The sequence below is a fragment of the Anomalospiza imberbis genome, chromosome 1 (genome assembly GCF_031753505.1).
Source record: "Anomalospiza imberbis isolate Cuckoo-Finch-1a 21T00152 chromosome 1, ASM3175350v1, whole genome shotgun sequence".
Classification (NCBI taxonomy): Eukaryota; Metazoa; Chordata; class Aves; order Passeriformes; family Viduidae; genus Anomalospiza; species Anomalospiza imberbis.
The window spans coordinates 150,182,858-150,195,538 of NC_089681.1; the positions used below are offsets into that span (position 1 = coordinate 150,182,858).

At 46.2% G+C, this 12,681-nt stretch overlaps 1 protein-coding gene across 1 annotated transcript in view; it reads right to left on the minus strand.

The window, feature by feature from the left end:
• The window catches only part of WNT3A (Wnt family member 3A), an 89,423-nt gene that overhangs the window by 41,319 nt on the left and 35,423 nt on the right, over window positions 1–12,681 (minus strand). The gene's annotated exons all lie outside the window — the stretch shown is intronic.

Sequence of the window (12,681 nt, forward strand, 5' to 3'; positions counted from 1 at the left end):
CTGCGTTACAGTCTGGAAAGTTTAATCTGCAAAAGACAATCTCCAGCGAGAGCCTTGTTCTCAAGGTGTCATCAGGCCCCGAGACGGTGCAACGCAAATTCGGCGTTTCATGGGGCAGTGTGGAGGTGCAGGGTGGAATCTCAAAACATCTCCCCATGAGCAGTGGCTCTGCTGTTGAGCAGAGCTGAGCACAGTCCTCCTTCTCCTCCTCCTTCTCCTCCTCCTGGCTCACTCGAAGCTCCTGGAGTGTGATAACATCTCCCCGAGCACCCTCTTTTGGTTTCTACTTTGCTTCCAGGTGTAAACACTTTCTCCCTCACTAAAGTCAATTTATCTTTAGGAGAACCCAGTTCTTTCAGCTCCCTGTCATTATTATTGATCATCAGGTGGGAACCTTATGAACCTTCCAACCTTCTCCTCCACCCAGAAAAACCCAACAACAGCCCAACAACCAAACCTTTAGAAAAGATTGGGAAAGTCTATAAAGATCAGAATCTCATTTCAGTGTTGCTCAACTCTCTTGTAGCTCCCATCATTCATTTTTTCCTCACTGTTTCCAATGATCAAACCTGGCATTTGCATTTTTCCACTCTCCTGAGTGCTCCTCTTAAACAATCTCCTTCATGTGGGTAATTTTGAAAATGTGGTGTCGAGAAATGGGCTGAGTGTCATCTACTGTGGTCTAACCAGGCATCACCTTCAAATTCCCTAAGCACCATCACTTCCAGGATGCAGTGACCCCAACCTCTCTTTTCCACTGGAGAATTCCTGAAGCTCCCAATTTTACAAACACACTCATGCCCAGAGCAGCCGCTGCTCAAGTCTGAACCAAGGCAAAGGGTCAAAGAGTTGTTCCTTTCAAACCAATCAGGCTTTTCTTCCCATTAGCACAGGAGGAGCCATGAAAACACTGCTCTGTATGTCCACAGCCAAAGTTCTTAGCTTATCTTTAAGCCTTGCATGCCCTGAAGTGTTTAATTCAACCTCCAGTGAGCATTTTTCTTTGCCAACACACCTAGAGAGCTCTTAATTTCCCTTATCTCAATCTATCTGCTCCTTCAGCAGAGCCGTTGTAAATACGTACCTGGCCACCTTCTTAATAAATTACATGTACCCTCCCTCTTGGAATGGACACCCCAGCCAGGTTAGGAGGGAAAAATATGCAGGAAGTACCTGCTCAGAGGTTTTTTTCAGAAAAAGAGAAGGTTTCAGCTCTGGATGACCTCACTGTACAGCACCACTCTGCTGACTTTTCAAGGTCACCACCTTCTCAGCGTGTCAAAAGTCCTTGACACATCAGGAGCAGCGTGTGGAGACTCCTACACCTGCTTGCTTCTCCCTGAATTCTGTCATTCCTGAGCTTTGTTTTGCTGTTCATCTTGGAGAGGCCTTTTGAGAGCTTCCTCCAGGGACATCCTCCCGGGGTCCCCGGTACAGGGAAAATAACTTCCTTTATTAATACTGAACAGCAAGGGTGCAACATGCCAAATGACCCTGGATAAGACCCTGAGGGCACTTAAATCCCACCAAATATTACAAACTGAGCACCGGGAGTGACTTTTCTCCTTTTGTCCAGCTAGTCCTGGTGAAGAAGTTAAATCAAAAGATGTCCATCTGCTCATAACAGAGGGGATTTATGTTCTCTTGTAGATGCCTTAAGTGCTTCTCCCTTTGCAGGGAGCCCCGTAACAGAAAGATGCCACACCTCCTCCAAATCCTTTCTTATAATCCATCCAGTTTTCCAGAGGTTCAGCTCAGCCCCTGTCCCTTTCTAACCCATTTTGTCTGCCTCTCTGTGGTGCCACATCCCTCAGAAGAATCTCAGCCACGTGATGAAAGAGGGGACAAATTGTGTAAAGTGATTGCTCTAAAAAGATGCGTTTTCACAATACATCTGTGGTATTATGATCCTAAAATATTGAAATTGAGAAGATGGCTGGAGAAGCATGCATAAGTTGTGAAAAGCTGTAAGGAAAACCCCTCAAGGGCTGTCTCACATCTCCTGGCACCAGAGGGGCTCACAGGGAAGCAGGTGATGAGTGGGCAGCCCCCACTCCACCCTACAACATCCCAAATAGACCCTCTCTCATCTCTCACCATAGTCCTTCAAGATGACCAGCATGAAATCCATGTATCTGAGGCTGCCTAAAACCACTGAAAAGCTGAAAGGCTGTGAAGGTTCCAAAAATGGGGGCTGCCATGAATGGCTAATGGCACTGAATGTCAAGAGGCTCCTGGAGCACACAGGAATTGACTTACAGACAATTCCTGTAAACCCTCACCACACAGGGCTGCCACAAGACAGATGGGGTGTGGTGTCCATCTAACATGGACAACTGGAAGCTGAGAAGCATATCCCAGAGGTCGAGTCCAAGAGCAGGAGATGGAGTTGGACCAACTGTGTCTTTTCCACTCTGGACACAGATATCTTCATGAGACCCTTGGGCAGACACACGGGGAGGACATGGACCTGCTGCAGTGAGCCCAAAGAACAGCTGCAAAGTTGATTTGAGGGATGGAGCATGGTTCCTGCAAGGAAAGGCTGAGAGAATTGTATTTGTTCAGCCTGGAAAATAGAAGACTTTCAGAGTGTTTTCACTGTGGCCTTCTTGGACTTGAAGGGACTCACAAGAAGGATGGAGAGAGACCTTTTATGAGAGCCTGGAGTGGCAGGACAAGGTGGAATGGCTTCAAACTGCCAGAGGGAAGGGATAGATGGGATATTGGGAAGGAGTTGTTCCCTGGGAGGGTGGGCAGCCCCTGGCACAGGGTGCCCAAAGAAGCTGTGGATCCCTGGAAGTGTCCAAGGCCAGGTTGGATGGGGCTTGGAGCACCCTGGAATGGTGGGAGGTGGCAGGAGCAGAATGGGATGATCTTTAAGGTTCCTCCAACTCAGGCCATGCTATGGTTTTATGATTTTATGGTTTGAACCACCAACCCAGAGGCCAGGCGGGTGGACTGGCAGAAAAACTTCTAATTCTACATTCACTGAATGGCCTTATTTTTCACAGAAAATACCAATATTCCAGCATATGCTGTGATTTTTTTCTCTGTTTTACTATGAAAACAAAACCTAGAGAAATTTTAGAATGAAAAGAAAAGAAGTGGAACTTGTCACACCCCATTATTCTAAACAGAAAAGGAAATTGTTCTGCTCATTATTGTCCCTCCTGCATCCAAGTGGTTTTATTCTATGAAATTAAATCTATCCCAAACCCAAGCAACTACAAAATGTGGGCAATAACAAAAATTTTAATTGTTGTTTTAGTTGAAAACTTGGAAACCACCTTAACACAGATCAGCAAAATGATAGGTTTGGCTCTAGAAGACATGAATCAACTAACAGATTCTGATGAAAGATATTTTTTCAGTTTGGGGGTTGTTTTCTTTTTTTGCATGGACCAGTAACAATCAAGCTTAGGCCTAAGCAGTCTAATTACAGAAGTGTCATACTTTAATTCAGAAATTATGACTCTCTGCAACATTGATTGCAGTGGGGTCTTCAACATTTGGCTCTGGGCATCTCGCTATCAAGACTAAGACATTTCAAAGAGGTTCACAAAAAGAAATCTAAGCCTGTTAGACAGCACAAATTCACTGTGCAGGTGTCTGTCCTTCAGATTTTTTTTCTTCCAGACTGGAAAAGAAAAGGGCTGCAACCTACTGGGTTAACTGTTCTTGCTGGATAATTCTTCCCTCATCTCCAAGAACAGCACAAGGGCTATATTTAAATCCTTTTCTCTCCTCTAACCCTGAAAGTATGCACATAATTTTGTGGCCGAGTCCAATCCTGCAAACACACAGAGGTTTGGAGGTGACTTCTCTCCCATAATAATTCCCTCACCCTTGCCCTGTATGAATAACAGCGATGGTGATGGTGATGATGCAGCAGCATTGTATTTCTGCAGCACCTTTCATCAGAGGATCTCTGAGCGTGGGACTCACCTCACCCGACTTTGACCATTTAAAAGTTTGGAATCTCGGCCAAGCTCGCTGTCTACTGGAGTCCGTGGAGCAAGATCAGCATCTCCAGAGGGCAACTCAGCCCATCCTGAGAGAGATGCCTCAGATAGGTGGGCTGAATCACTGGAGATGCCCAGGGGGCAGCACTGGCTGTGGAAAAATGAGGACCATAAACTGGACACCTTCTTTTTTTCCAAGCTGAAAGTAGGAATTGGGAATGTCACCTTTTTTTTTTTTTTTTTTTTTTTTTTCAGAATCTCAGAAATCCTTGGAGAGCTGGAAGAGGAGGCCAAGGAAAGTCTCTGCTATCTCTAACGTGCAGCACGACAGATTATTTAGAGTGGTTTGAGGCTGGATTTGAAAAACAATAAGCTCAATGGCAGCTTCAAGTGGGTGCTAAGAAAGCAAAATTCCCTGAGCTGAGGTTTGGCCGGGACAGCGAATTCCCACAGGAACTAAGGCACACCACAACACTCAGCACCTTCCACTTGGAGTGCAAGAGATGTTGCTTTGGCTTTGTCTTCCCTTAGGATCTACAGAACAGAGGAGGAGAGAGAATACAAGTATTAACAACCCAGTTCCTTGGAAAAAGTCTTTGGAACTCTTTAATTACCCAAGGCAATTAACTCCTTTGCTACACATGTCATCTGAAAAACAACCCAGGCAGCAGAATAATGGCCCCTCAAACCACGTTTTCAAGCCTGGGTCCAGGTCCCAGTGACCCTGGTGCTGCTTCCATACCCCATCCTACATCTGGGGCTCCTCCCTGGAGGTCTCCCCGCTTGAGATCTGCCTCCATGCAGCTCCATTTATCTCATAAAACGTGCCAGGATGGCAGTGCAGGGTTTTAGAGATGTATAAGCCTTAACATTTTAATCTGCCACCTACACTGCCGTTTATGAGTGCTGTAAATCTCGTGGTTATAATGAACTCATCTAATGATATTGCTGATGGATAAATTTACCTGGGACGAGGAACAACAGTTACTTGCAAATGAAAGGGGAGTAATTTAAAGTTTCATGTAAACACCTTTGCTGCCTTACTTCTGACTTCTCCCAGCCTAACCCCTCTCAGGGTTTCATGACAAATGGAAAGAATGTGTGTTTGTGAGGCAATGACTGGCTGGCCTGAAAAAGAACCTGCCTCCTTCTCCCTGGCACAATGCTTATATAACTTGGGCACTGGAATGAAGTTTTAGGTGAAAATAGCTCTAATTTTCTGGGTCAGGTGTGCTAAATTAGGGGAATGGAGGGAAGGGATAAAGCAACATATTAGGCAATGAAAAATGCCTACACAATGTAAAGATATTTAGACTCCTACTCTGAATTTCAACAATAATTAGGACTGTGGCTAGTCCTAATGCTCCCAGTTCCCCTCCCCACCCCCCCCCCACCACCCCTGAAGCATCCCAACTTGAACTTTTTTAAATGCTCAGCAATATAAGGTACATATTGTGGTTTCAAACCTCTCATTAAGGCTCATCCCCCTGCGCTGAGGTCTGGCCTGGGCTATGTCAGTGCTAAATACCTTGGAGGACTGGGCTCAAAGACCTCAGATCCCTGCAAAGATTGGATTTGGACTTCTAAATTGCTTAAGTGCTTAAGTGCTTGGGGGAATTTTATCCTGAAACTCCTCCGTGATGAAGCCAATTTTGAAATGAGAGCCACGGATGGAGAGTGCCCGTCATTTTGAGGTTTTAGGTAAGAACAGCAGGATTTTCACTGCCCACTGCTCTGATAAAGCAAATTATTCACATTTCTCACCCTTTCCTTCGAGAAGGTGCTGTGAATATGCATTGGGTTGTGCTGAACACACACAGACCCTCACACACACACACAGGGCTGCGAGTTCCTCCTCTGGCTTTCACTGAGTCATCAGGCTCACCAAATGTGTGAACTCACGCTATAATGTTCTCCCAGAAAAATAACAAATTGATTTCATTTTTACAGGCTACAGCATGCTATATAATTGGAGACACTGCCTTGTCAACTCAGACCGGTCTGACCCGACCAGAGACATTGCTTACAGCTGTTTACGGAGCCATAAAGTTTCCTCCTCTTTGTTTTTCCTTCCTTTTGCACTCTCTCTCTCTTTTTTTTTTCCCCTTTCTTTTTCTTTTCCCTCTAATGAATCCTACAGCTACTTTTTGTTCTGGTCATAAAATACTCCTAAGGAAAATGCAGGAAGCCTTGATTTAGAGAAGCACTTCAGCCAGCGCCTCATGTTAACACTGGGGCTTGAGCACATATTTAAAACTGAGCATGTGTTTAGGGACTTTTATTGCACCCAGACAGTCAATAAGGAACTTGTCACACTGTTATGTGCTCTTTTTTTTTTTTTTAATGTAATTATCGATACCAAATTAGAAGTTTGGATTGGGCAACCTCAGGGATTGTTTCCTTTGCAGACCCACAGCACAGCTCCAGTTTCATCGGGAATTTTGCCATTTCTCATTGTCACTGTGTCCAAATCTTAAACATCTAAGGAAGGGCAAACTCCTACATTACTTTATCAACTCTACCGAAACTGCCACCTAGGACTGGGCACGATTTTTTTTACATTACAAAGAAAACCCACCCTGAAATCTTCTGAGTTTGGCATATTTGCCAAGCACTCAAAATAAGCTTAATTTTTCTGACCAATGTAAAAATAACAGCTTTATGGAGGGTGGATTTGCAAGCAACTGTATTTTGTGTAAAAATCTCTTATGTTTATCTTAAAATACTCAGAACCTCAAAAGCTAAGTGAAATGTTTTGATTTTTTTGGGAAAAAAGGATTTCTGATCACATGCCTGATTTTGCTACCATCAAAAAGTTGCTTCACTTTGAACTAATGAACTGAAAAAGAAAAAAAATCCCAAACCCAAAAGGGCTTTTCATCTACTTGCACTATCCATCAAAATACCTTCTAAGTACTTGGCAATAAATTATGGTTGTGCTTCCTTTCATATCACTCATTCATCATGGAATCTGCTCCTCCTTTGGCTTGAAATGTCACAATTCTCTCATTCAGTGCCTCTGAACGACTCAAGGACTGATCAATAGGGAATCAGCTGTTCCAGAGTCATAAATAGACAGAAACACATCTTCCACCTTCTTTGAGGACCATTTCTGTCACAGAGTGGACTAAGGGGGATATTTGTCTGGATCCTGGTCCTGCCATATGGGAAAGGAACATGAGAGCAGGTCAGGAAAGACAAACTTTCCAGCAGAAACACATTTCCGATCTGAATTCCAGCTTTTAGAGAAATGTAGAGAGCAGCAGAAGGCAGAGAGCTCCTCATCCTCTCCTTCCCTCTCTTTGGGAAGAGCTGCAGCAAAAGATGACCTGGTATTAGATAAGAAAAAATCCACATGGAGGAAGGCCATGAACAACACCAGAGCCCAAAGAGAAAACAACTCTTATTTAGCACTAAAACAGCAACAAGACTACCATGAGGTCAAAGCTCTAACTTTTTTTACCGCTTATAAAACGATTTTTTCCCCAAATGAAAGTGCAATTTCTGCTGCAACAGACAACAGGATTTTTTTTTTTTTTTTTTTTTTTTGCAAAGAAACTGCTTTGCATGGGAAAAAATCCTCATGGCTCCTTGACATGTTTCAGCTAGATCTCAGTAAAATTAAAGAGGTACAGACTGATGAGTCGCTCAGAGGTACAGGAAAAATGCCAGTGGATGTCCTGGCATTTGTATACACCTTGAGAGAGAGAAAAATTCTCTCTCAGAGATCATCTCTCACAACAGAAAGAATAACAGCCGCAATAAAACCTGGTGTAGAGAAAGAAGGGAAAGGTTTAGTTTGCTTTACAGCACTGACTTTTACCATTGTCTGCAGATACCTCCTGTTTACTGAAATGGATGTTCTGGATCTCCTTTAGCCCAAAATTCATTCTGCTGTGAAGGGAACAGGCAGGGAGGTTTCAGCCATAAGGCAGCTTAATTTTCTTGGGTTGCTGAGCAAAATCCCTCCATTTGGCAATGCCTCAACAGTGACAACGGCCTAAAGTTAAGTCAAGGCTTTATAATCTGTTTTTGAGAAAGGAAACCATATATATATATTTATATTTATATACATTTAGACTAGGTGTTCAAAGGAATTCTTCCCTGTGAGGGTGGGGAGGCCCTGAGATGGAATTCCCAGAGAAGCTGTGGCTGCCCCTGGATCCCTGGAAGTGTCCAAGGCCACAATGGATGGGTCTTGGAGCAGCCTGGGACAGTGGAAGGTGTCCCTGCCTGTGGCAGGGGTGGAATGGAATGAGCTTTAAGGTCCCTCCCAACCCAAACCATTCCATGATTTTATGACTCTCAAGTAAGATGCCACCCACTCTCCAAATCTCTTGGGTGAAAAAAAACGTGATTTATATGAAAGGTTCTTCCAGACCTGGTCTAAATTTCAAAAACAGAGCCAGAGCATTATGGCACCACGTGAGCAGCACCAGACAGTACAGAGAAGGACCAAGCTTTCCTCTCCAGGCTCCTCTCCCTAAACCTGCCGGGGTCTGGTGCTCTCACACCCGGAGACGCGGCTCAAAGAGTTTCTTCTCCAAGTGGTTTGGCAGATGTGTTGCCTTGATGTTCCTCAGAGGAACAGAACTGTTCTCCAGGGTGGAAACTTCTTGACTGGTGAGGCAGTGCCTAGATGGAAAACATCTGGAAGGGGTCAGGCTGATGAATGGCAAAGAAACTGGGGAAGGAGGAAGAATCATGGAATCACAGAAACAGCAATTGGCCTGGGCTGGAAGGCACCCTAAAGGGACTTTAAATCTATTTCCAGCCCCCTGCCATGGGCAGGGACATCTTCCACCATCCCAGGGTGCTCCAAGCCCCAGTATCCAGCCTGGCCTTGGGCTCTTCCGGGGATCCAGGGACAGCCACAGCTTCTCTGGGCACCCTGTTCCAGGGCTGCCCACCCTCACAGAGAAGAAATCCTTCTTAATATCTAATCCAGCCCTATTCCCTTTCAATTTGAAGCCATTCCCCATTGTCCTGCCACTCCAGGCCCTTGTGAAGAGTTTATCTCCATCTTTCTTGTAGCTCCCTTCAGGTCCTGGCCACAATTAGGTCACCCTGAACCCTTCTCTTGTCCAGGTTGAGCCATCCCCATTGCAGGTAGGAGGGGAAAGTTTCTGAGGAAAGAAAGTAGGTCTGGAGTTGTCCTTGGAGCAGCATAAACTACCCCAAACCTCTGACTCGGGGGATGGAATAAGATTCGGGGTGAAGAACCAACGACCCCTCCGTGCCGGGGGCACGGAGCCTCTGTGGAAAGATTTGGGAATCTCCCCAGAGTCAGGAGCAGCACCTGCACACCTGAGCAGCATCCCAGCCTTAATGATTTCTGTCTGAGAGTGGCTGGGGAGCTGCAGACAGGCTGCCAGATCGTGATCAGCTCGTGGAGGGGTGATCACTGTTAGGCAAAGATACCAGCTTTGACATGCAGCAAAGGAAGCAGCCAAGAATTTGGGAAAGCAATCCCAGCTCTCTGCTGCATGCTCCTCTGCCAAGATACCTCCTGTGTTTACTTTAGAAACCAGAGACGAGCCCTCCTCAGTATAATAATAATAATAATAATAATAAAGCTGCAGGGTCACTCAGCTTAGCAGATGGATTCCTTCCAGCTTGAATTTCTCTGCAGAACTGAAGCACTGATGGATCTGGGGGATTATGCAATGTTCATAACTGGGTTTCACAGGAGATCTGAACGGTGACAAAACCATACTGTGGGGAGGGAGCTCCACTGGAGACAAGCAAACCCATCCATGGATCTCCTGTGGGGTCTGAGTGGCCACAGGGACCATGCAGCCTCTGCAGAAGCAGCTCTGTCTCACCAAAGAGCTGCAGGAGCAACCAAAGAGGCTGCTCACTCCCTGGTTTTCAGCTTTCCCATGCTCCTAGACCCTAAATCCAGGATTAGAGAATCATGGAATGGCTTGTGTAAGAATGGTTTGTCTGGGGACTTCAAAGGTCACCCATTCCAACCCCCTTGTCATAATCAGGAATGTCTTCAACCAGATCAGGTTGCTCAGAGCCCCACCCAGCCTGAGCATGGATGTTTCCAGGGATGGAACCCACCACCTCTCTGGGCAACCTGTGCCAGTGAAAATGCATCAGAATGTGGAAAAGTAGGGATCTCAAGGAGATATTTTGACTGGACGGAAATATTTAACTGAACAAAATCACTCAGGATTTTAGCACCTTTTTTTTCCTTTAAATTAAATAATATAGCAATTTTCAGCTGCCCATACTGCCTGGACAAGAGAAAGTTCAGTTTAAAAGGAATTTTATAGGAATAACATCCTAAATTATATAGAGGGTCTATAACTACTGTCTTAGAGCACAATTCTGGGGTTTATTACAATGCTGAACTAATTAATCAATGGAACTCGGTTCCACAGATTATCACCAAGGTTCAGAGGAACTGAAGGGCATTTAGCAGCAATAAGAAGGGCTCAGTTATTTTACACAAAGCAGGAACACCTGGAGGTTTGACAGCACAAAGACACCAGGGGTTTAAAGGTCTCTAAGCTCCTCACCCACAGGACATCACCCCATTTATCACCAGCCAGGAGGGCAGAGAGGACGCTTTCTTTGGAAGGGATTGCTCAACTGCAAGGCTGAAAATGGCAGTGGAAGCAAAGCCATGAACACGAGAACGTGTTTACCCCTGATGCCACCATCAGATGTTCTCTGCCTTCTGTTCCCTTCCCTTCCCGCATGTACCCACGCACGGACACACCTATTGACAAATCCCTGTGTTTGGAGGCTTGATTGAACATTTCTCTGCTCTGGTGCACCCAAGCATCGACCATAAACATCGAGGGTGCCCTCAAGGAACTCTTTCTTACGGCTCCTTTTCCTACTAATACTGACTAATAACGTTTGGAAATCAGAAGCTCAGGACAAGGCGGGTGAAGTCTCCAAAAGCTCAGGACATGCCAGGGTCAGTTTGGTTGAGTGCACAGGGACATCTCTTGGGGGTCAAACCTGGCTCCCAAGTGCCACAGGTTTTCTGTAGGACCCGTGCAGTGGCTTCCAGCCCTGCTTGGGTGTCTCAGGTACCACTGGGAATCTACACCAGGACTGGGAGCCTCGATGTGGCCCCCTCAGCCCTGTGGAAGGCTACAACACAGACCTCAGCCAGCCATCCCACATGTCCCTTGAGTCCAGTGGGAAGAACTGGACACAATTAGGGGACAAGCAATTTGGCCTAGTCAAGATACCAGTTTCAATTAGAAGTTAAGTCATGGAGTTAAGTCCAGTTTAGGGCTAGACTCCACTGGCCATGAAAGCGTAATGCTACCTGTGCATCCCCGGCAGTGCCCAAGGCCAGGCTGGACAGGGCTTGGAGCACCCTGGGACAGTGGAAGGTGTCCCTGCCTATGTCACAGGGTGGAATGGGATGATCTCTAAGGTCCCTCCCAACCCCAACCATTCCAAGATTCCGTGATACCTCAGCTGTGAGTTACTGGCAGTGCAGGTGTCCAACAGGATGAATCCCACCTTGACCTCAGGATTATTTAGTCAGGTGATGAACAAGAGGTTTGCATTCACCTGTACCAACCCCTTTGGCCAAAGGTCCAGTTCTGAGCTCCACAGGGGCTCGCTGAGAGGAGAAGGGGGGCTGCAGTGGGGTAGAAACCCCCTCCATGGGAATTATCACAAGTACAGGAGCAAAGACCCAAGCCCAGCAATTCCCACTGTAGACCAAGCCAGGGACATCCTCACCAGGACACAAAATTCTGCTGAAGATTCAGCACCATTCCACTCCCTTGCCTCCCAGTGAGATGGTTTTCCTCAGCAGGGGAACTGGTGAGAGGCAGTCACAAAAGCTCAGGAATTCTGCCGAGCTCCCTTCCAACAACACCGTAATCTTACGGATTCATCAATGTATATAATTACCAAGTTAGACCACCCATTAACTCATCTCCTCTACACCACTGGCCATGGCTGAATCACCTCCTCCAGAAAGGTGCCCACTCTTGATCCGGAGATACCCAGAGACAGGGAATCTGCCAGTTCCCCCAGGGATGTGCTGACCCATCTTCCCTGTAAGAGCTGCTGGTGCTGCTGGAGCCACCCTCCCGTGGCAGTGGCAGCAAAGAGGTTTGTGCAGAAGGACTGTGGCTTTCCACATATGGGACTTGCAGATGCTAATTTTGGCTCTGCTGAAATCACTGAGACCTGAATCCTGTCCAGAGCAGGAAGCAAGAAGAGAAAGACAGTCAGCCCCCCGTAATTTTTAACCTGGGTTTGGTTTACACCCTTAAAAATAATAATTAGAGGCTTCCCCCTCTCCCTGCAAGAGATCATTTCTTGCTTCTGCTGTAAAAATGAGTTTGTAAGTGAATACACTGGCTCTCTGCTGGAAGTGCTAGTGCTGGCTATTCACTGTAATGAGGGTGATCTCACCAAGTGGGTGGTGGGGAGGAGGGGAAGCTTTGGGGTTTTTAAGGAGTCTGGTGGGGGAGGATGGGGACCTACCTGCCCTCCACCCCACGCTGCTTTCCCCTCTCTCCCCAGCACGCTCACCTCCTTTTCCTTTCTGAGCAGCAAACTGCTGCTGCTGCTGGTGTTATTGACACATATTTCAAACAAGCCCGTGCAAGGGACTCGAGACACATTACATTGCACATGGTGCCCCGGGCCACACATTCGCCTCCTTACACCGACAGCACGTTTTGCTTCATAAAGAATGTGCAGGCCTTCACCTGGAGCTATTTAT